The 25,091-nt window shown below is 45.0% G+C and overlaps 1 protein-coding gene and 1 long non-coding RNA gene across 2 annotated transcripts in view; one reads left to right on the top strand and one right to left on the bottom strand.

Annotated features, from left to right (window-relative positions):
* APBA3 (amyloid beta precursor protein binding family A member 3) overlaps positions 1-25,091 on the bottom strand; it is a 47,720-nt gene that overhangs the window by 9,150 nt on the left and 13,479 nt on the right. The gene's annotated exons all lie outside the window — the stretch shown is intronic.
* LOC142148885 (uncharacterized) lies at positions 6,819-21,628 on the top strand. The gene is made up of 3 exons (XR_012690859.1): positions 6,819-6,984; positions 21,230-21,308; positions 21,395-21,628. It is a non-coding gene; the product is annotated as an uncharacterized LOC142148885 (long non-coding RNA).

Below are 25,091 nucleotides of genomic sequence, written 5' to 3'. Positions count from 1 at the left end.
TAAGGTTGTAGGTTTATCACTGCCCACAAAATGGCAAAACATTCCTTCCCAATTGTGGCATACCCCACCTTCCAGTCTAGCAGTTTTCTGCTCAAATAGGCCACAGGGTGCTCCTGCCCATCAGGCCTCATCTGGCTAAGTACTGCTCCCATCCGTACTGTGACACATCAGTTTGCACAATAAAGTCCTTCTCATAATTAGGTGCCAACAGTACTGGAGCACGAACTTCCTTTAATGACTGAAATGCCAGCTCACAAGCGGGTGTCCAGTCAACTATTTTGGAGAGTTTATTCTTAGCAAGATCTTTCAGGGGCTTCGCTACAGTACTAACGTCTGGGACACAAAGTCTGTAGTCCCCTGCACTCGTTAAGAATGGTAGTACATGTAACTGGGTCGTTGGCTCTGGCCAGGCTCGGATTGTCTCTACCTTAGCTGGGTCTGACTTAACCCTTCCTCCCCCACATAATCATCCAGGTACTGTACACCTCCAACATCCCCATCTGGCATTTCTCTGCCCTAACAGTCAAACTTGCCCACCCTATCTTTACTAACACCAGCCCTATTTGCTCTAGTTTATCTTCCCAAATCTTACTGAAATTGGAAATGACCTCTAGGTAACCATGAACTCTGCCTAACTCATCTACAGAAGCATTAGTAAAGGGCAAGGGGTAGATGTCAGACATGGGCACAGGCAGGGGGTAAGGACCTGAGGGGAGCACGAACACTGGGGTGCCAGAGACGCTGACACACATCACAGGACTTACAGTAAGCCCGGACGTCATCCGACATTATAGGCCAGAAAAAGTTCTGTGTCAGGCGCTTCACTGTTTGGTCTCTGCCCTGGTGTCCCTCCATAGGGATTTCATAAGCAACTGCTATTAGTTGCGCACAAAAGCCCAGTGGTACCACCAGTTGAACTTGTTCCCAGACTGGTCTATCCCCATCTACCTCCCTAGCTACATGGTACAATAACCCTTTACGCCAGGTCACACTCCCTACCTCCCTCGCTGGAAGGCTGCCGCCAGCCTGGCGCCTCGTGTCTTCCAGGGAGGGATCAGAGAGCTGTGCTGCCCTGAACTCTTCCCTGCGGCCCTCACTATCGTCTAAGTCAGGATACGCTGCAGGTGGGTCTATGTTTGAGTGACTAGGGTCAGTCAAAGGGGGGGTTCACTGTGGTCAGCTGTACTCACCGCTGGAGCTGGCATACTGCTAGGGACAGGAGCATCACCGGGCACCCCCACAAGATCAGGTTGGCAAGAGACAACATCCTCTGCAGAGCTAGGGGACGTAGTCTTTCCAGAGGCAAAGGGCTGGCTGTTTCCTGAAGAAATAGCAGATGTGGTCTTTTCCTCTGGGCTGGGCTGTGCAGGTGTAGATCCTGAAGGCTGTAGCTTAGCAGTTTGGTTCCGGGTAAGAAAGTTCAGAAATGCGGTCACAATTCCACCCCCAACATTGTTGGCCAAAATCACATCAATTGGGAGGTCATACATAACGGCAACATCTCGCAACTCCTGGCCATCTCCCCAGTCCAGATACACCCTTACTACAGGCACTTCTTTTCCCAGTCCATCTGCCACAGTAACCTTGGCAGTGTGATCCTGCAATACTGTAGCAGGATCAATAAGATGGGGACTCACTAAAGTAATTAAGGCCCCTGAGTCTCTCAGTCCTTCACCCTGCAGGGGTTCCACTTGGACCGGCTGCAGGTTTCTCCACGTTTTTTTTTTTTTTTTGGGGGGGGGGGGGGTCTTTTGAACACACAGGTGACTCTCTCCGCTGAGTCACCTTCAGACACGCCACACCCCATTGGGCTGGCAGGGGTGGAAACAGTCTCTAGTATCTCACCTTCAGCAGTTAAGCAAGTTAGTCGTGAGCCAGGACTCAGATTAGGGGCACGAGTCTGGGGTGCTGGTGCTGTGGGACAGTCCATCCTTAAATGACCGATTTTCACGCAGCTGTAGCACTTTCTCTCCAGCCTGGGCTCTGATGTGGCTGGCGAGTGGTACCCGAAGGGTTAGGTACTTGCTTTTGGGGGTGAGTAGAAGAGGGGTGTCTCCCTGATTGTACAGTTCTTAAGGGTTGGCTGTTAACCTGGTGCTTTTACCAGTGTGTCCTCACTTCCACATATTGATCCACTAGCTGTGCGGCTGTTTCCAGGGTGCCTGGATTCCCTCCAGCACCCATTCTTTCACCTTCAGTGCGCACCGTCTGTGAAACTGCTCTTGGCACATCAAGTCTATTACCTCATCCACGGTCTGGGCACCTGCCCCACGCACCCACTTCCTGGCAAACTTCCGCAGCAGGTTGGCAAACTCCTCATGAGTGGCGTGTAAGTCCTTTGTAAAGTCCCGGAACTTCAGACGATAGGTCTCTGGGGCAATAGTGTACCGTTTAAGGAGTGCCCTTTTTACTATATCATAGTCCGCATAGTCCTCTATGAGCACCCCATGGTAGGCCTCCACTGCACGTCCTTGCAGTGTGGGCACCAGATGCTTAACCCATTCCTCTCTGGGGACAAGCGTGTATCCTACAGGTCATTTAAAATACCTGCAGGTGCTCATCAATATTCCCAACACAGTCCTCAAATTTAGGGCAAGGTAAAGATAACAGTACTTTTCCTCTAGGGGGCACCCCCCGCCTGGGCTACAAGTCTGGTGCACTTCCCTCTTGGCGCCATGCCTCGATGACCTGTGCCCGCTCAGCTGCAGATGCGTTGTCCATTAAGGCCGCCAGCTGGATCTTTAGCCCGGCAGCACTGCGCTCCTCATAGGATAGAGGGGCTGGTTGTACAGGTGAAGTCTGCTGGGTAGAGGTCTCTGCAAGCTGTTCATCAGGGATTTCTGTTCTCTGGACATCTGGGGTACCATGCTGACGAAGCCATTCCCTCAGCGCCTCTCTCATCTCCGCCCTGTTTGGCGAATGGCTGATGTCAATGCCCTTGGCAGTGCACAGAGTCTCGAGATCCCACCTGGACACGGTGTTATCAGACATCCTGTGCGTTCTCCTGCCTGCAGTTATTGCTCTCTGAATAACTCAGCTCTCCTGACTGGTTCACGAAAAGCCGCCTGCGGTTATCCCACCGCTCGCCACCAAAAATCTGTGACAGGATGGGCCGCCTATGCCACCCTGTCTGTTGTTGCTGGAAACCGTCTGGGCTTACTTTGCCACCGTTCCCTTTTGTTATCCAAAAAGCGCCCTCTTTCCGCAGTAGGAGGGGCTTAAGCTGCTCCCACCACTGGACTCCTATACCGGCATCCAGAACCGGGTTTCTTCTGGGTCACTGACGCTGTTAGTGTACCTCCTTGCTGATGTACCTGGGCCGTTATCTCCGAACCTCTTGCTATGGATCCAGGTTGCTGTGAATGGATACCCCCTGGCCTATCACATGGACCAGGGCTGCTTGGGTAGCAGGTAGAGCGTTGGTACTGGGAAAGCTTGGGTCCAAACCTCAGACACAGCCGGAGAACGGATTCGATTTTAGGGTCTAATCTGTAGATCATAGGAAAACAGCAAAATTGAAGATGTTTCCAAGCAGGTCTGGTTTATTTGCTCACACACAGTGGTGGAAGATACCAGTGTGATCAGGTCAGATGAAAATTCAGAAGAACGATACATTTCAGTGTACAAGTCAGAGCATTTATACCTTTCAGACACATGCTATTTTAAGCATCAGGATATACTCTATTAACACAAACATAAATTTACATGCATTGCAAAACCACTAGTATTTATACTTAGCTATGAAATTCTTAAAAACCTTGTAGTGATATCCTGCATCTTTGTTTGAGAACAGGAAATGTAGCAGCAGGTTTTAAATTAAACCTTCCTGTCTCCAAGTTAAACCTCACACATCAAAAGATCTAATTAACATGTGGCCTTTTATCAGACCATTTGAAATACATATTCACAAAGAACAACAAAAACCAAAACAAGCTAATTTCCCACATCACAATACACAAGAGGCTTTGTAAACACAGGCTCATTGTAACAGATATATACATCAGAAATAGGCATTTCCTATAGCAAGGTTAAACAGAAAAAACAATTTTCTACCCTGGTCTCAGAGATAACGATTTATCTATCTCACAATATAATCAATCTCAAAAAATAAGTGCAAATCCAATTACATAAATAAGTGCCCTGCGCTATTCGCTTTAAATAAATTTTTACCAAAAGTTATTTAATAGTGATGCAGTTACAATCATATTTTCTTTATTTGATTGCATCCTGAATCTATATTTTTAATACCTGCTCAAATCTCTGTAGTCCTGCCTTTTTTGATCTGCATCAGATCCCATAAGAACACTGTGCTAAAGGTATGGGAGAACTGTCTGCAATGGAGTGATGTGTTAATTTGTGGACCGTACACCTTATAATATTATAAAAACACAGACAAAAGTTCTGTTTTTAAACATAAAATAGTCAATAAAAAGGGTATTGTATACTGCTGGTTAAAATTTACATGAAAATATAAACAAAAATGTGTCCTTGTAAGTCATTTTACCAAATATCTAATATATGCATTTCTATCTATAAGATGTACCATTTCCTTACATATAGAAGGTAATAAATAAAAGTTTTATTTGTTATTTTACAATAAAATATAATAAAAAGTTTTACCAATACAAGGCAAATGACCAAGGTTAGAGAACAATAATCATAATACAACCTTTAATTATCCTACGGCAGATAATACTTTTTTTACAGAGCTGCAGTGGGATATCAGGTTACTACTGAACAATGTATGTTAGGTGGTACATTTCTGAAAATGTTAATTTTGTGGTCATTTATCTACATGCAGTTTGGTTTATTTCCACCACAAGGCAGCAGGCAAAATTAAAGCAGAACTAAAGTAGCTTTTGAAATGTTCTGAAATTGGGCTTATACTCACTGGTGTTTGTTTATTTACATGCATTTTAACAGCATTTTGTAACCACTACTTCTAGCGGAACCTTATTTTGGGAGTTTTACTATCTCCCATAAAAGATGTTTTCTATTGGCTAAAAGATACACACCTCTAACAAATTGATTGGCCAGCTGTGTATTACTGAATTGGCTGCCATGGCTCTGCATCGAGAGCACATGTAGACAGAGAGAGACAGACAGAATGCTTAAATTGTTCTTAACCATTTAAAACAAATAGATTACTCTTTATTTTCAATCCAGTTCCCTTACAATTGTAGTTGGCGTTTCGGTCTCACATCAAGACATTTTTCCAGACAGATTTACATAGAACAGCAGAAAAGGTCTGGATGAGAGACCAAAACATTGGCTACGATATAAAGGAACTGGATTGAAAATAAAGAGTAAACTATTTGCTTTAAATGGTGAGTGCCCTCTCTACTTTTTGTATAATATATATATATATATATATATATATATATATATATATATATATATATATATATATATGTATGCACAATTACTAAGAATTGGTTGCACATAATGAATCAGTTTGCTAGTTGTATTTTTTTATATTTTTATTGCTTAGTTCTTAGAAATCATCCTAGAGATATATCTTATCGGATAAAAGTTCTGTTGAAATACAGTACATCTAATGATCATGTTTGTAAAAGGATTGCATTTATATGTGATATTTCATTGAGTGATGGGGCATTTTTTTTTGCCAGTGTTGTGTTTCATGAATGCTTTTGAGGGGTATCAAAGTCTAACAAAAGGTAAAAGTACTATTAAAATATTTTCTCTCTCTCTCTCCAGCCCTTTCCCCCCTGCAGTTCTCTGCTCTTTTACGTCTGCTGGAGACTTCAACTCCCCTCAAAGGCACTCATAGGGAGCAAAGCTGGGCAAAAAAAAAAAAAAAAAAAAGCAGCTGTGTAATCCAGTAATATAGTGGAAAAAAAAAAGAAGAAGTTTACAGATAATGTTAACAATTCTTCTTTACTTTGGAATTAGTAGACTACCTGTATATTGCCCATCGCTAGACCCACATGCAAATATAGACAGTGGGTTACAATGAAGTGAATAACATTTGTAAGGCTAGGTACACACTGAAGACTTTTCCGACTGCCGTGTTATCTACAACGACTTTCCCTTCTACTGAAGGTCCGATCGCTCGGGTGATTAATGTGTACACACTAGTCACGATTTAGATGATTAATGAAAGACCGACCGTCCGGGCAGCAACTTTTCATCACCATATTGGTGTGAGTAAAGATTACAAATTTGTACACACTGATACGACTATGTAATAATATCCCCAATAAATTTAAATAAGAGGCAGAGCATGTTCAATAAATACCACCCAAAACCTCATAAAAATGCGAAAGGAACACGTTTTCTTCATACATTCGTTAGCACGTGTACAGTATGTTCGTTCTCAACTGCACATCATTTTTTTTTTTTTTACCAACATGGATACTTTTGAAGAACGACAAGCAGCTGCTTTTTTTCTGCTCACTGTGGCAAGAAGACTGCAAGAAAATACCCGAAGGGAAAGAAGGAAAAAGAATAAAACCTCGTTGGACCAAAGCGTGGTTCAAGAGGAGACTCAGATGTCCCTGCTGCAGGAGATACAGGACAACAACCCCAATGACTTCAGGAATTTCCTGAGAATGAATGAACCCCCATTCCAAGAACTGCTCGAACTAGTCAGCCCCATCATCCAGAAGGAGGACACCCGTTTAAGGAGACCCATATCTGCAGAGCAGAGACTGGTTGCTACCCTAAGATTTCTGGCAACAGGAAGGACACTGGCTGATCTGAAATACAGCACAGCAATTTCACTGCAAGCTCTGGGTTTGATAATACCTGAGGCCTGTGATACTATCATTGCCTTCTAAATGGACTGGACCCCTCAGGCTTACTGTTTAAACAGTAAGCCTGATGAGTCCAAACATTGCCACTTTAAATTCACATGAAAGAATGGCGCACTGACGTCCAAGTGAAGTGCCAGACAGCTGCCTCATCGGAATAACTGGCTGTCTGTAGGCGCTGTCGTCGGAGAAATGGATCTTTGGGTTTAAGGTAAGTCTGCTTAAATTGCCTTCTTCTTTTTCAGGAATTGTCATTTTAGTGGAGGTGTGAATCATCTCGGGGTTCCTGTCCCCGTTAACACGATTACCACCGCCTGTTTAGATACAAATGTATAAATTTTATTAACATATATAAAATTTACAATATATATTAAATTAATAAAGTGCAAACCAATAAAAGTAGCCAAATAAACAGTTCATATTGCAACACTTCACTATTATCCATTTGTGATGACCTTCCACTGAACTGTTGTATGTTTGAACTGTGTATAGGGGTAGAAGTCAGGAATGGTTTTGGCATTAAATATTGTCCTCCCATACTACATCTGTGTATGCCGAAATGTGTAAGAAGGTGTCTGCCTGTGGTTTGCTGCTATTAGAATTGTAAATGGGTACAAATCTTCCTTGGTAACCCTACACAAGAGGGTGCACACCAAATGCTCAATTTCTTCTTGTATCAGTCTACTAGCACTTTTCATTTTGCTTGCTAGCGTTTGTCCAAGTATGTCAAAAGCATGTGGTTCCGATTTTTGGGCTATCAAGTGTTTGCGCATTTCACCATCTTTGTAGCTGGCGCATCACTTTCATCAACCTTACGGAGCCTTTTTTTCCCTCTAATGTTGCGTTTGTGGTGGAATTGCAACCTCTGGTACATCCTGGCTGTTGACTGTCATCTGGGTTCCTTGTGCAACAGTTGAAGCTGTCTCTTCTTGGTCAGCAAATTCCATCATTAGTTCTTGTGACAGGACAGCAGGCTGAGTAATAAAAAAAAATGAGGAAAAAAAACCAAAACAAAAAAACAGGAAGAGTACAATATTAAACACATGTAATTAAACCATTTCACTCATCTTTATGTTTCATGTCCGAATTATGCCTCCATCCAACAGTGGATCTTTTTATTAGAATTACAAAAGATTTTTCAGCATCATTCTAATGGCTATAGTGAATGCGAATTATGAATTCGTATTTGTGGACATTGGTAAAAATGGGAAAGTGTCTGATGGTGGTGTATCAGAGTAGACTCCCTTGCATGCAAAACTAAAAAACTATGAACTTAAAATTGAGTCCATATTTTGTATTACTTCCGGTTGGAATATTGTGTTTGTGACTGATGAAGCATTTGCATTACACAACAATATATTAAAACCTTACCCGCAACACAATTTGTCTACAGAAAGGTGAGTATTTAGTTATAGACTGTCACGAGCTAGGAGTGTTGTTGAAAATGCATTTGGAATTCTCAGTAGCAGATTCAAAATTTTCCATTCTGCTATTAATCTACATTTGGACAAGATAGACAGAGTGGTGATAGCCTGCTGTGTTCGGCATAACTTTCTAAGATGTAAAACCTCCCAAGTACACAGTTCACATACTGGGAGGTATGTATTCACATACATAGGAGGACAATGTTGAGGAAATGGAGGTAGTTGGCTTGACACCTCTAGAGTCGGGCCACCTTAGAAATACAAGTGCCTGTGCAAAATTAAACAGGGAGGCATACCTTCAATATTTTAACAGGGGGGGGGGGGGTGCAGTACCATGGCAGGATGAATGTGTGTAACAATTGTGCATAAGCATGTTATGTGTGCAAACTTCATTTTCTCCAACATCCCTTGGGGGACACCGGGACCTTGGGGTATAGAGTAGGACAGACGAGCGCTGGCACTTTAATTTTTAGTTAAAACAAAAGCTCTGGCTCCACCCCCTCTATACCCCACCTCCTGCTAGAGGCCAGTTGAGTTTAAGTGCCCAGCGGGCTGCTTAGCAGCCATTTTTACTTTATTTTCAGTTCTTTTCATTTTAAGCATCGGAGACTGAGGTCTCCGGGGTCTGTCAGCCGGCGGCTCACTGAGCCGCGTAGTCGGCTGTCATTCTGAGCTCCCGGCTGCTTCAGAAAGTCCTTTCTTCCGGACAGCTCTCCCGGCGGGGAGATCGACATGCAGCCATGGGGGATGTCTCAGTGTAGAGCACAGCACGGACGGCTGTGCGCTGTCTGCGGGGGGGAGCGGAGGTGCCATTGAGGTCCTCGTCTGCCTGCTCCCTCTGCCGCATATTTGACCCTCCATTGAGCCAGGCTCAGCCATTGGTGGCTGTGTCTGTCCTCCATGTACAGAGAGCATGCTTTCTGCACACACTGCGTCTAGAGGGTTGGCAGCAGGTAAGTGAAACGCTCTCTCAGCATAGTGCTGAGAGAGAGAGGGTAGAAATCAGTGTGCTCCCTGAGCTGGCTGTTTTTTACTAAAAGCAGTCTTTTTAATTGGGTAAAGATAAGGTTCTATTTTTAGCTCAGGGGACAGGGTCAGGCAAGGGTCACTGTCTCAGTGAGCCCTGCTAGGCTCTGGATTGGTTGAGGTGATTGTCATTCTTGGACGATAGCCAGCCAGTGCAGAGCTGGGCCCTGGGGGGAGTGTTTTCCTCTTGTGCACTTCCCCCGTGGTAGTCTTTCACTCCTCGTGTGCAGACACCAGAATACGCAGCCATTTTAAAGAGCTCCTGCTTCTCCCCTTTTCTATCCTGTATGGTAAAGGGTTGGGGGTGGTTTGTATAACGTTTATTTTTTTTTTTTATACATTAAAGGAGCTTTTGGCTGTATTGCAGGCTCACTTTCTCTTATAGTTTGTGTGCTGCTTGTCATCTGTATTGTGTGTATCTCACTGTACTGTTTTGTCCCTTCTGTGAACATGTCCGAGAGGGAAAAATCTACGCGTGGCAGGGTTGGTGCTACTATGCTAAGTTTCACCTGTGCTGTATGTCATGTTAAGTTACCGTCTGGGCAGCCAAGCGCACAGGCTCTGTGTGTTTCCTGTCGGCCCATGGAGACTACTCCTGGTGAAACAGTTGCTGTCTGTTCAAACACGGAGGAGCCTGCCTGGGCTCGGTCTCTCTTAAATACGGCGGAACTGCTTGCTCAGAGGGTACAGTCTCAAGCTGCTCAATCTTCTGATTCAGCTTCCTTAGTTCAGGTTTTGCCCGTTTCTGCTCCAGTGCAGTCTGTAGAACCAGCCTGGGTACAGGGTCTTGCATCCTCGGTACAAGTTCCTGAGGCTTCTGGGTACTCTCTTTTTGAAAGACGCAAGAAGAGGGAAGTAGTTTTTCCGGCCTCTTCCCATTTGGAAGACTTGCTGTTGAAATCTTTGACTTCCCCAGACAGGAAGTTTCAGGTGACTAAGCGACTGCAGTCGTGTTATCCCTTTCCCCCTGAAGTTCACGCTAAGTGGGAGACGCTTCCTCAGGTGGATGCAGCTGTGGCAAGGTTGGCAAAGGTAACTACTATTCCTCTTCCTAACCAGGCCACTCTTAAGGATGTTACAGACCAGAAGGTCGAGACCATTCTTAAGTCCATTTTTGTGGCAGCGGGTGCTTCTTTGAGGCCTGCTTTGGCATCAGCGTGGGTTAACAAATCTGTTAAACGCTGGTTGGAACAATTGTCTGAAGGTTTGTTGGCAGGCAGTCCTCTGAACTGCTTCCTTTAGTGGAGCAGATTCAGAGAGCGACAGATTATTTAGGAGAAGCTGCTATGGAAGCGGGGATGATTGGAGCGCGCATTTCTGCCTTGGCAGTAGCAGCGCGTCGGACTCTTTGGCTAAAATCCTGGGAGGCTGATGCAGAGTCCAAAAAGGCTCAAGTCCATTCCTTTTTCTGGAGGTGTTCTGTTTGGGCCTCAGCTTGATTCCTTTATTAGTCAGGCAACAGGAGGTAAGAGCACTTTCCTCCCGGTCAGTGTTCCCAAGCAGAAGATGTCCAGATTTCGGGCCTTTTGTTCCGCAGGAAGATCTCGAGGAATATTCCTCAGGACAATCCTCTAGAGGTCAGCCATCCACTCCTAGAGGTGGTTTACAGCGGGGACGTCAGGCCAGGTCTGCGGGACGTCCAGCTGCAAAGCTGGCAGACAGTCTGCATGACGGGGTTTTTGCTCCTCCACTGCCGTCAGTGGTGGGAGCCAGTCTTCTGCGGTTCAGGGATCGGTGGTGTCAGTCCACTACCGATGTCTGGATTCGGGGAGTGGTGAACCAGGGTTAAAAGATCGATCTGCGCGGTCTTTCTCCCAAACGGTTCTTCACCACAGGGCTTCCGTCATGTCCGAGAAAGCGATTGGCTTTAACAGAAGCGATTCAATCCCTTCTGTCTTCCGGAGTGATTATTCCGGTTCCCCATTCTCAAAGAGGTTTGGGGTTTTATCCCAATCTTTTTCTTGTGACAAAACCAGACGGCTCCTTCAGACCGATTCTCAATCTAAAGGATTTGTACACACAGGTCAGAGTGCCCAGCTTCAAGATGGAGTCTTTATGCTTTGTCACTCTCGGCATGAAACAGGGAGAATTTATGGTGGCTCTAGACATCAAAGATGCATATCTCCATGTGCCTATTTGGAAGGGTCATCAGTCCCTGTTGAGGTTTGCAGTTCGGTCAGAGCACTTCCAATTTCAGGCTCTCCCGTTTGGTCTTGCCACAGCACCACGTATCTTTGCCAAGATCAGCGGTTATGGCTGCTCTGCTAAGGGCCAAAGGGATTACATTCATCCCTTAACTGGACGATCTGCTTTTAAAGGCAGATTCTTCACAGAAGCTTCTGTTGCATATTCAGGTAGTAATCCAGACCCTGGAGTCGCACGGTTGGATTATCAACTTCAAAAAATCCAAGTTGATCCCATCCCAACAGATGGTGTTTCTGGGTCTCCTATTCGATACCAGTCTGAGACGGGTGTTCATCCTCTGCAAAGCTTGAATCTTGTCCTGAGGAAAAGTGAAATCCCTGTTGGTGGCAAGGAGACATTCCATTCATTTTGCAATGAGACTTCTGGGCAAGATGGTATTGTCATTCGAAATGATCCAGTTTGCTCAGTTCCATGCACGACAGTTTCAGTTGGAACTTCTGTCGCAATGGAACAAATCTCATTGTAATCTGGCGAGTCAGGTTTTTCACCTGTCTCCGCAGACGCGTCAGTCACTGATCTGGTGGCTACACAGGCAGAATCTCAACAGGGGCTGCTTGTTCTCAATTTGGAATTGGATTCTGATAACAGACGCCAGCCTTCGGGGTTGGGGGGCTGTATGTCTTCAGGCTCAATTTCAGGGGCTTTGGACTCACAAAGAGTCCAAACTTCCAATAAAATGTCTTGCAACTGCACGCAGTGTTTCACGCTCTAAGACGTGCGCAACACTTGCTGCAGGGAAATCCAGTAAAGATCCAAACAGACAATGTCACAGCAGTGGCATATCTCAACCATCAGGGCGGCACCAGGAGTCCCTTGGCCATGAGGGAGACTCACTAGATATTTCTGTGGGCCGAAGCTCAGGTTTCGGCACTCGTTGCCATCTTCATTCCCGGAATAGAAAATTGGGAAGCAGACTTCCTAAGCAGGCAGACTCTGCATTCAGGGGAATGGTCTCTTCATCCAGAGGTGTTTCAACAGTTAGTGGTGAAATGGGGTCAACCAGATGTCGACATGATGGCATCTCGGTTGAATTACAAGGTTCCCCGCTACTGTTCCCGTGCAAGAGATCTCGGGGCAGTCGCGGTAAACGCTATGTCCGTTCCTTGGAGGTACCGCTTAGTGTTCCTTTTTCTCCCGATAGCCATGCCTCCACGAGTACTGAAAAAGGTGGAGAGGGTGTTCCAGTGCTTCTAGTAGCGCCGGATTGGCCGCACAGGGCCTGGTACACCGACGTACTCTTCATGGCAAGACGTCAGTTTTGGCGGTTGCCAATACGCCCAGACCTACTAACCTAGGGTCCCTTTTGTCATCAAGGTTTGCATAGTTTGGCTTTATTGGCGTGGCTGTTGAGGCCAGGATCCTAAGAGCTAAGGGTTTTTCATATCGGGTGGTTCAGACCATACTCCGTGCTCGAAAACCGGCTTCGGCCAAAATATATCGAGTCTGGAGGACATATATTGGTTGGTGCGAAAAGAAAGAATATCCTACATCTTCTTTTCGTCTGGCCAGGTTACTCAAGTTCTTGCAGGATGGCTTGGATGCAGGTTTGTGTCTTAGTTCTCTTAAGGGTCAGGTGTCAGCTCTTTCAATTTTCTTTCAAAGAAAACTTGCTGTTATACCTGATGTGCAAACTTTCATTCAAGGTGTTCTCCATGTTCAACCTCCTTATATTCCTCCGGTTCCACCATGGGATTTGAATTTGGTGTTGAGGGCTTTACAGCATCCACCGTTTGAGCCTTTGAATACAGTAGATTTCAAATTTCTTACTTTGAAAACGTTTTTTCTTTTGGCCATTTCTACCGCACGGAGTTTCAAAACTTGCGGCTTTGTCTTGCAAGCCTCCTCTGCTAGTTTTTCATGAGGATAGGGCAGTTCTTCGAACTAAGCCCTCCTTCCTTCCTAAAGTTGTATCTAAGTTTCATTTGAATCAGGATATTGTCATTCCAGCTCTGATTCCTCGTCTTCCGATAACGGTGACTCTATTCGTTATCTTGATGTTGTTTGTGCCTTGCGAATTTATGTTAAAAGATCTCAGAAGTTACGTAAAACTGAGGATCTTTTCATTCTTTATGATGCTCACAAAAGAGGCTGGCCAACTTCTAAGGTGACCATTGCTAGGTGGATTACGGCTGTTATCTGCCAGGCTTACAGTGGGGCTGGGGAGCCTGTCCCAGATAATCTACGGGCGCATTCTACAAGATCTGTAAGTGCCATGGTGCATCCAGTGAACAATTGTGTAAAGCGGCCACGTGGTCTTCTGTACACACTTTCACAAAGTTTTACAGATTTAATGTGTTTGCCTCTAGGGATGCAAGTTTTGGGAGAAAGGTGCTTCGGGCCGTTTCTTCTGAGCGTTCCCTCTCGTGAGACAGCTTCGGGATGTCCCCAAGGTCCCGGTGTCCCCCAAGAGATGTTAGGGAAATGGGATTTTTATACTTACGTAAAATCCGTTTCTCTTAATCTGTTGGGGGACACCAGGCGCCCACCCTTAACGCTCTGGTTTTTCCTTTTGTTTGACATGTTGTTTGATTGTTAAGAGAATAATGTGTTGTTAAGTTTATTCTCTTTTCTTTGGTTCTCTCTATCTCCCTTTCTGCGGGCTTGGTTAAACATAGACTGGCCTCTAGCAGGAGGTGGGGTATAGAGGGGGTGGAGCCAGAGCTATTGTTTTAACTAAAAGTTAAAGTGCCAGCGTTCGCCTGTCCTACTCTATACCCCAAGGTCCCGGTGTCCCCCAACGGATTAAGAGAAACGGATTTTACGTAAGTAAAACAAAATCCCATTGTTGTGTATTTCTACTGTAATAAACCTGTTACACAGCAACAGCAAAATATACTTTCCTTACAGCTCCACTATGTCACATCAGTAGGAGAACTACTGTCCGTATCCAGGCTGCAGGTGGACTGGCGTGTAAGTTTATTTTCATTAATGAAGTGCAGAAGGTCAAAGTACCACAGCTTTGGCACATAATCATCATCTACACCTGCATCTGATTTTCTTTGGAGGCCTCAACCTTATTTAGTTCTTATTTGTATACAGTCCGAAGGTTCTGTATTTTGCCCTTTGCCTATTCCAAATTTGCTACAGGGTAACGTGGCAGGCACGCTTTCACAATTCTTGCATAGCCACATTATGTAACATTCTGTTACAATATTCCTTTGATTTGATTTTCCGCAAACAGGGGTGCGCCTTTTAAGTCTCAACGAAATCCCTCATGAGCTCCACATTGCAGTCATATGACATTTTCAGGTTCTGTTTAAAAATAAAAAGAAAGAGTCATGTTCATCTTTTGTCCACGGATATCAAAAAAACTGTACAATACATGGTACTATATTTATAAAATATTTTCACTACTATTTTAGCCAATGTGTGTATCATAAATCATACTAATAAATATAACAAAAGTAGATTGCATATACACATTAATATTTACAAAATATATATTTATGCAATAGTTACGATAAGCAAAATGGTACAAGAAAACATTCATAAATCACAACTTACCTTGTATGGCAATGGATGTAAGGTCATAGTATCATAGTTACGATCATAGTATCCGTTCGTATTTCTCGAACCACTAGGGGTTAAATATATTGATATATTCACCAAACACGAGGTTATTATACATGAATGGCCTTCACCCACAATGCTCCATTCTGTACAGGTACCACCGCTGATTGGTCCACAACTGAAACAAACGCCCACGTCTGAGTGTATAAAATTACCGAGGAGCCGGTCTAGCGCTAAGGGCAGTGATGAGAAGATGGCAGATGAGGAGCAGGTGTCGGTGCGAGAAGTAAAGAAAAAATTTGTAGAAGTAGTGGAGGAGGATGGAGAAGAAGAAATTAATGGGTGTGAAAAGAGCAAAGGCAATGAGCCCGAGATGATGGTAAAAGTACTGGACCAGTACAACGGTGACTGCCCAAAAAAAAAAAAAAAAAAAAAAAAAAAAAAAAAGGAGGATTTTTATACTTACGATAAATCCGTTTCTCCGATTCCATCTGGGGGACACTGCTACCATGGGTTGTATGAGGGGAGCGTGGAGTTGGCACTTAACTAGTTAACTTGTTTAATGTATCAAGCTGACCGACCCCTACCCTCCGAAACCCCCTGTAGCTCCTCAGTTTAATTATAAAACCCCAAGGAAGATAGGCCAAAGAACATACAACAGAAGAGCAGAAGGAAGGGAAGGCAGTGTCCCCCAAATGGAATAGAGAAACGGATTTATCGCAAGTATAAAAATACTCTTTTCTCTTTCATCCTAACTGAGGGACACTGCTATCATGGAGACGTTCTAAAGCAGACCCCCTAAGGGTGGGACCACTCTGACAGCATGGCATGTAATTGGCGTCTGTAGACACAAAGACATGGAATTGATAGAATTTTGTAAAAGTATGGACTGAGAACCAGGTGGCTGCCCTGCAAAGCTAGAGCTAGTCCGCTGCGGCCCCATTTCTCGCTGCCCAAGACGCCCCCACCGAACAAGTGGAATTGTCAGTAGGTCGACCTCTGGTACAGGTCGGTTAGTACTGATGTAAGCCTGCCTAATAGTTGCAGTAATCTATCTTGCTATGGATTGCTTTGAGGCTGGCCATCCTCGTTTATGTGAATCAAAAATGGTAAACAGACAGACAATCTGTGCGTCAAATCTGGGCCATCCTCCTCACATAAATTTGAAGCGCCCTGACCACATCCAAACACTCCATTGAATTTTGTCCAGAAGACAATGCCCCCGCCTGAAACACTGGAACCACAATTTCTTGGTTCAATTGAAACCCTGAAACAAAAGAAGGAATAGTCTGCATGAAAAACCAAATACGGCTCATGACAAGAGAGGGCTCCTAATTCTGACCCTCGGCGAGCTGATGCAAATCGCCAGAGGGAACACTACTTTTCACGTTAAGAACCTTAGATCAGCTGACTGTAATGGTTCAAAAGGAGGCCCTTTAAGCATATTGAGTACCAGGTTGAGGTCCCATGGTGCCGTAGGCGGAACATAAGGCGGATGGATATGCAAGACTTGCTGCAGAAAAGTCCTAATATCTGGCATGTCCGCCAAACGAAGGTGAAAGAAAACTGAAAGGGCTGATATTTATACCTTTAAAGAGTCCAAACGGAGACCTGCACCCAGGAGAAAAGCCAGGAAATGGGGAAGACGAAAAGACGACGTATGGCAGGGCCAATTTTCACACCATCCGATATAAGTTTGCCAGATCCGATGGCAGATACGAGCCGAAATTGGCTTACAAGCTCGCAACAGAATACTCACAACTCTAAGAGAGAATACTCTAGCCGCCAAAGGCTGGCTTCAACAGCCATGCCAATAAAGTTAGCTGAGGCAAGTCCTGATGTCGGAATGGACCTTGGAGAAGGAGGTCGTCTCGCAGTGGTAGACGCACTCCTTGACCTACTGCCATCGGGATATTGTCTGCATACCATACTCACCGCGGCCACAAGCAGATCTTCTGGTGTTTCAAATGCAGATGGGAACCTGACCACTTTATTAAGAGGTCCCACTTGAAGCAGTGTGAATAGAATAAGGAATTGATTCTAAGGTAGATGCCATCTTCCCTAGGAGACACATGCATGAGTGGATGGTCGGACTGTGAGTGGCCAGGACCTGTGTAATTAGTTCCCGTAATGAACTGGCCTTGCCCTCCAGGAGAAAGATCTTTTGTTCTCTGGTGTCCATGATGAGCCCTAAGAAGGTCATTCTCTGGCAGGCAATCAATTGTGATTTCCTTAGATTTATTACCCATCCACGGTGCTCCAAGATCCTGATGGTAAGAGTCAGGTGCTGTTTCAACAGCTTCGCTGATGCGGCTTTGATGAATAGGTCGTCTAAATATGGTATTATCTTGAACGAAGACACGCCGCCATTAATGACATGATTTTTGTGAACACTCTGGGCTCTGTAAAGAGGCTGAAGGGGAGTGCCCGGAATTGCGAGTGAGTTAATCCTACCAAAAATCTGAGAAGTGACTGATGTCCCTCCCAAATGGGGACGTGAAGGTAAGCGTCCTGCATATCTATTGACGCTAAAAACTAGTCTGCCTCCAGTCCATTGATCATATTCCATACGAAACTTGTCCACACGTAGGTGTAGATTTAACATTTTTAGATTTAAGATGGGTCGGAATGGTCCATCCGGTTTCGGGACCAGAAACAGGATTGAATAGAACCCCTGTCTTTTCTGGTTGTCTGGTACCGTGTGAATGACTCCTGCAGAAGAGAAGAGAGACAGAGCCACATCGCCTGTCTCCTTTCTGGATCGCGGGGTAAGGATGTTGCAAAGTAGCGACGAAGGGCTGGACCAGACAGGTCTATCTTATACCCTCTCATGATCCCGCAAATCCAAAGGTCTATCCAGTGTTCTTTGAACAGACTCCCACTCATGCTGCCACAAGAAAGGGTGGATGGCAGTCAGGATGCTGGTTTTTCCGTAGCTTTTGCAGACTGCCGTCTCGTAGCGAGAGAGGACCTACCTCTATAAGAATGTCCCCTGCTATTGGTCGGTGTGCCTCTAGTCGTCTGACCACTAGGAAAAGAGAGCCCCGAAAGGGCTGTCAAAAGGAGCCAAATCGAGGAGGTTTTGTCTTAAAAGCACTTTTCTGCCAAAGAACGCTACCACCACCCGTGGCCTAGCAAATATTGTCTAATTCAGGGCCAAACAAACTTACGCCTGAACATGGTAACGTTCAAGTGATTTTTTAGATTCTGTATCCAAGACCTCAGCCATAGGGTCCTTTTCGAAGCCTGTATGGAGAAGAAAACAAAGGCTGCATTTTGAGCCACCTCATAAGTATCCAGAGGCTTCCTTTAGATGCAAGGCAAGGGGAAGCAATTCTGAATCCTGCAGTCCCTCGGCCAATTGTTCTACCCATGCTTCCATCGCTTTGGCAACCCATGCCGATGAAAACATCATCATTTATATAGCGCCACTAATTTCGAAGTGCTGTACAGAGAACTCACATCAGTCCCTACCCCATTGGGGCTTACAGTCTAAATTCCTTAACACACACACACACACAGACTAGGGTCAATTTGATAGCAGCCAATTAACCTATCAGTGTGGGAGGAAACCATAGCACCCGGAGGAAACCCACGCAAACACGGGGAGAACATACAAACTCCTCACAGATAAGGCCATGGTCGGGAATTGAACTCATGACCCCAGTGTTGTAAGGCAGAAGTGCTAACCACTTCGCCACCGTGTTGCCCACAACATGGGTCTAAAAGAGGCGCCTGTCGCTAGAAAGATAGATTTTAACTGAGCCTCGACCTTGCGGTCAGTGGCATCTTGCAGGGCTGCTGTACCCGGCACCGGAAGCGTAGTGTGGCAAGCTAAACAAGCTATTGGAGAGTCAACCTTTGGGGTCTGTTCCCAGTGGGCCAGGTCCTCTTCCTGTGGCAGGTGCAGGGTAAGGAATCTCCTTGGATTCATAAACTTCTGGTCTGGCCGTTTCCAAGCTGCTTCTGCTATGAATCTTAATTCCACCGACGGTGGAAAACGGATATCGCATCTTCTAATGTTTTTGAAAAGACCCTGATCCGAAGATTTGGGTTCATCCAAATCCATAAAGGTCCAAGGCTTGCCTCACTGCTAAGACCAGATTGTCAATGCCCTGACATTTAGAGGATTCTTCTGGGTCCATGACCTGCATAGAATCTGAGTCAAAAGGGATAGGTGAGGATTTGTAGACCGAAGCCTCTTATTTCTAGAGAGTCCAGGGGGTAAATGTATCAAGCTGAGAGTTTTCCGGCGGGTTTGAAAAACCAATCAGATTCTAGCTATCATTTATTTAGCACATTCTACAAAATGACAGCTAGAATCTGATTGGTTGCTATAGGCAACATCTCCACTTTTCAAACTAGCCAGAAAACTCTCAGCTTGATACATTTACCCCCAGATCTTGGAGCCTCTAGAAAACAGTTTAATCTATCCAGGCCTCTGACCAAGGATAAGGACCACGCTGGTTCTCCAGAGATAGGGCCTGGGTTCGTGACAGCAGATGATTGACCTGCCACAGCCACCTCCGATGTGCCGGTGGTCACTGGCATCCCTAATGCCACAGGAAGGGCAGTTTGCTCTGAATCGGCGGGGAGAACAGCAGAAACCGCTGTTAACCCCGTAGGCTTAGTAAGTAGTGGGACCAGAGAAGTAATACCCATGCCGGTTCTTCCAGTAGTGGTAGTACATTAGACTGTGCCTGCGTAGTGAGCGTCCCCGTGTCACAGTCAGTACAATGTGCCCCGGGTCCTTTTGTCCAATAGACAACTTAACCTTACATTTTGAACAAGTGTAATATTTTGTAAGTGGTGCTTTTCCCTTATCTGACATATTTGTTTCAAGAGGAAAACACACTTAAGCAATAGAAATACAAGATATAGCTTGAATAAATACAAGTATAGCAACTAATCTATAGAGTAAAAGTTGTATCTTGTAACCAGCCTATGAAAAGATGTAAGTTGGCTAAGTAGAATACAAACTGATTTTATTACTACACATAGACCAAAATATCCCTCTATCTAATATGAATAGAAAGGTATATAATAATGGTACTTAGCCTTTCAGCTAAGCATGATATGCAGGAAAGGAGTCAATCAGCAATGTCCCCTGAAGATAGTGTCAGGCTGAGGAAGTCTGTCTTCCCGTGCAATTCCTTTGGTGCGCAGATTGGTTCATCCATGTATGTGGAAAAGGTGTGGGAGCTCTACATTCTTTAGCTCTGCCCCCCGACATGTCCTGCTGCTGCTCGTTGAATCGGTGCTGTTCTCCCTTAACTGTGGCAGCCACCACCTGTTCTTTTCTCCGTCCTCCGTAAAAAAAAAAAACGGATATTGCAGCTTAAGCCAAGATTCCCCCTCCTTTCTCTGAGGCGGGGGGGGGACGACACACACTTGGTATGCCCCTGCAAGATGGCGGCCGCCATCGCTCTGAGTACTGCCGCTCTATGCCTGTTAAGGCAGCGCTGCTTTTCGGGAACCTGTCAGTGTAACAGTGGCTTGATTTAGCCACTTATCCACACTGTTAAAACACTGCCAGCTCTGTCACTGAGAGCCGTTTGCCTCTCACAAGAAAGTAGTGCTGCTGCCCCATAGGAGTGGGCTCTCCATTTGTAGAACACACTCCTCAGGTCCAGATAAAATAAAATAAAAATAGTGCCCTTTTAAAATAAAATAAGGAAAATTAAATTTAAAAAACTACTAGCACAAAAAGTAAGCCCAATTCCCTTGGGCACTTAATCTAAACTGAGGAGCTACAGGGGGTTGCAGAGGGGTTGGGTAGGTCAGCTTGATACATTAAACAAGTTAACTAGTTAAGTGCCAACTCCACGCTGCCCTCATACAACCCATGGTAGCAGTGACCCCCAGATAGGATGAAAGAGAAAGATAATACCAAAAAGTTAAGAAAGGAACTAATAATGCAGAAATTATTAAAACAAATTAGAGGAGAAACTTGGAAAGAAAATAAATACATTTCAAGTGCAGAAGTGTTGGAGAAACCAAAAAATAAAGAACAATGGAGACTGATGGGAATTCGTAGAATTATTAATAAAAGTCAGTTTGACTAGTTAAAGGACTTGTTAATGAATTTGTAGATAAACTACTTCTAATAGTATATAGTATGGTACCGAAAATGTTAAAGCTGAACACGAACTTATTAAAGCTGAAAAAATAGATACTGAAGAAAAAAAAAAGATGTATTAAAAAAAGGTAATCAAAGTCACGTGTGGAAACTGTAAAATGTTTTGGGAGAAACGTATAGTTATAATAACCAAAATGGCGCCTGTTTTACAGAACCTATGGCGGTAAAGTACACCTTTGCAGAGATGCAACACGAGGGACCACAACAAAGTTATTACGAGCAGTGTAGAAGGTGAGCACATTGGAACTTTACTTGGTGTTCGAAAAGAACTAAACTTTATTACAGATATAGAACTTCTTTTTTTCCTTTTCTCGTAGATACCATTGTCATATCAGACGAAAGTTCTGAGAGAGAAAAGAATGTTGGTAGTCCTTTGCAGGGTGTGAAAGATGGAAAAGCTTGACAAATATTTTAAAGAATTAAGGGTAAAAAAAAAACCAAAAAAAAAAAAAAAACCAAAATAACCAACCCTAGAAAAAAAGCTTCATGGAGATGTTTCAGTTTTTTTCAGAAGCTTATGCCACAAAGCACTAGGCACTTTCACCATTAAAAAGTCACATGTTATAGTAATAATATAAATATGTTGATACGTTTTATTGTTATATTTTTTATTTTTCAAGAGTTATTTTTTGAAGCATAATTCAACGATAAATCTGTTGGATGTACAATGTGTGGTTTATTCTGTGTATTTTACAAATATATGCATTAGCAAGTAAATAAAGGTTCAATTATAAAACATCTTAAATGTACAAGTAAAGGGTTTTACAGAACACAGATGCAGTACAATTTACACAGGTATACTAATATGCAACCAGACATATACAAAATACACAGTTATAAGAAACACAAAAACGTGTGTTATATACAAAAATGTCTTTAATTATGCAGGCAGAGAAAACGGGATTTATACTTACGATAAATCTTTTTCTCTGAGTCCATCTGGGGGACACTCCTTAACCATGGGGGTTGAGTCGGGGGGAGGAGTCTGGCACGCAAACAGTTAACTTTTTTCAGCTGACAGCATATCACCCCCGCCGATTCCCACATGCCTTAGTTTGATTACAAAAGCCATTAGGAAGATAGGCCAATCAACCAAGACACACCACTCAACCGAGGGGGGAGTGGAGACAAAACAACGAAAAGACGGGGGGGAAATCGGAGTGTCCCCCAGATGGACTCAGAGAAAAAGATTTATCGTAAGTATAAAACCCGTTTTCTCCTTCATCCATCTGGGGGACACTCCTTAACCATGGGGACTTACAAAAGCAATCCCTCTGATGGGTGGGACTGCTCTGATCTCCTTGCACGCAGAACACTACGGCTAGAGGAGGCGTCCCCAGACGCAAATATATTAAATTGGTAGAACTTCGTAAAGGTATGGACCGAGGACCAAGTGGCTGCTCTGCACAGCTGGTCTGCCGTGGCTCCATTACGAGCCGCCCAAGACGCTCCAACCGACCGGGTAGAATGGGCAACAATACGTTTCGGCACAGGGAGATTAATACGGACATAAGCCTCCCTGATAGTCAGGGTAAGCCATCTGGCAATAGTTTGCTTAGATGCTGGCCATCTCCGTTTGGAAAAGTCAAACAACACAAATAGAGAATCTGTCTTACGTATCTTTGCAGATCTCTTAACATATATACGTAATGCCCTCACTACGTGCAAATATTTATTTGTCTTTGTTCCAGGAGTCTGAGGGTCCTCTCCCAAAACATGCCCTGTCGGGCATGTTTTACCTGCAGCCCCAAGGCCTTGCTAGGACGTCCCTTACCAGTGGATCCCTTGTTCTTGCGCAGAACTCTGGGACTTCCCCGTCTTTTGTTCGGTTCTTGTCCAGCAACCACCAGCTGAGGACCTACCTCCTCCACTGGTACCTCGAACACGGGAATACTCCTCTAGGGTGGGACCCTGTCCAGGGTAAGGTCGCGAAAGATGTCACCATCTTTCCCAGCAGCTTCAAAGACCTGGCTACTGACAGCCTCTTGTCTGACAGGATCCTGCCTGTCCACTCCATCTAGGACCTCAACTTGTCCTGTGAGGACAACCTTCTGCTGCGTACCAAGTCCCTCACTAGTCTCAAGACCTCATTCTTAGACAAGGGATTCTCTGTGACCCTTTCAGACTGTAGAAGTTCGGTCATAGACTGAACAACTCGTCTAGCCTTAGCACCCTGAATGGGTGTGACTAAAACCTTTTCCCTTACTGGAAATTCTAAGCCTGTATAGCTTTGTCTGAACGAAGCAAATTGACAGCCCTGAGCTCTTTCTGATTTGACAGAAGCCAGCGAGGTAATTTTTTTCCAAAACCTGAGGTGAGCTGGTCCCATGAATTCTATCACGATATTCTGGACCTACTCGTCTACCGAGGACCCTGTCTGCTGCCAGGCAAACCCAAGCAGCCGTCCTCCCACCCCACCCTCTGGAACCAGAGGTGGGTGGTAGTCATGCTGCTGGTCTATCCGGCAGCTTGGCGGAAGACGCACTCCGCGCCACAGGGTCAAAGGATGACCTTCCCCTACGGGATTGTCTCCTGGATTCTACGGCCCCATGACTGGTAGTCTGGCCTCTGCCAGACCCGACCCCGTAAGGAGGCTGTCTGAAAGAACTAAACCTAGGCCTAGCCCTAGGTCTTGGAGTATTTACAGGCAAGGACAACTTCTTGCCACCTAAAGCCTGTAAAATCGAAGAGTCTAATTCTGGACCAAATAGCATCCCACCCGTATACGGGATGGATTCTAATGATCTTTTAAACTCTGAATCCGCAGTCCAAGCCCTTAACCATAACGCCCTTCTAGCTACTACAGCTGTAGCTGAAATAGACGAAGCTATGGAGGCCGATTTATGGACCGCTTCATATACATAGCCTGCTGCCTCCCTTAGCTGCATGGCCAGAGGCAGTAAATCTGAATCCTGCAAGGCAGACTAACTGCCCTGCCCAGACTTCCATGGCCCTAGCTACCCAGGTAGAGGACAATGCTGGCCTGAGGCTAGTACCGGTGGCCGAGAAGATCGACTTCAGCAGGGATTCTAATTTCTTATCAGTTGCGTCCTGTAAGGTCGCTGACCCGGGTACAGGTAGTGTAGTCTGACGAACCAATCTCGCCACAGGTGCATCCACCTTTGCCACCTGTTCCCAACGGGTCATATCCTCCTCCTGAAGGGGATACAGTACGCCAAACTTCCTTGGTATAGAGAACCTTTTATCTGGATATTTCCAAGAGGCCTCTACAATATCCCTCAACTCAGCTGAGGTAGGGAACCTGACCACCTGCTTAGAAGCCTTCTTAAAGAGGGAGCGGTCCAAGGACTTCGTCTCCTCTACTTCAGCAAACCCCAGAGTCTGACGAACTGCTCTTACCAGGTCGTCCATACCCTGGTGCCTAGAGTTTCCTTCTGACTCTATAATGGACACATCTGAATCGTCCAACAATTCCCCCTCCTCCTCTGAGGAACTCTCAGAGTCTGACACTGACCACAGCGCTTTAGCCGTTTGTCTACGTCTTTTAACACTACGCTTGTGTCTAGGGTTCTCCAGTAGATGGGTAAGCCGGTCCAGGCCTTTAGCCACCGCTGACCAACCCACCTCTCCCATCTGGGAAACCCCCGGGAGGGCTGGGGAGGGAAATACATCGACCCCTGGGGAAAGTGACTCATCTGTCATTCCTACTGTTATACCCTGAGAAACCACAGATGTAGCTGGGATCTCAACTGGTTTAGATAACAGATTTACAAGGGTATTAACTCCCTGTGTTAAGGCAGCCGCCCACTCAGGAGGATCTACCGTTATGGTGGAGGTGTCTATAGGCTGTTTCACAGGAGCCACAGTGCAGGCTGCACAGAGCCCCCCCTGATCCAGCCGTTCACTTGTTAGTTTAACATTACATTTTGAACAGACATTATGTTTGGTAGGTGTTTTGCTTTTATCTGCCATCACAAGATGAGAAAAACTAAATCACGTTTCAAAATTCACAAACACTTCTCCAATTTATCAGAAAATACAGATTAGGTTATA

Source organism: Mixophyes fleayi, chromosome 1, assembly GCF_038048845.1.
Source record: "Mixophyes fleayi isolate aMixFle1 chromosome 1, aMixFle1.hap1, whole genome shotgun sequence".
Lineage (NCBI taxonomy): Eukaryota > Metazoa > Chordata > Amphibia > Anura > Limnodynastidae > Mixophyes > Mixophyes fleayi.
This window is presented reverse-complemented; position numbering and strand designations above follow the sequence as displayed.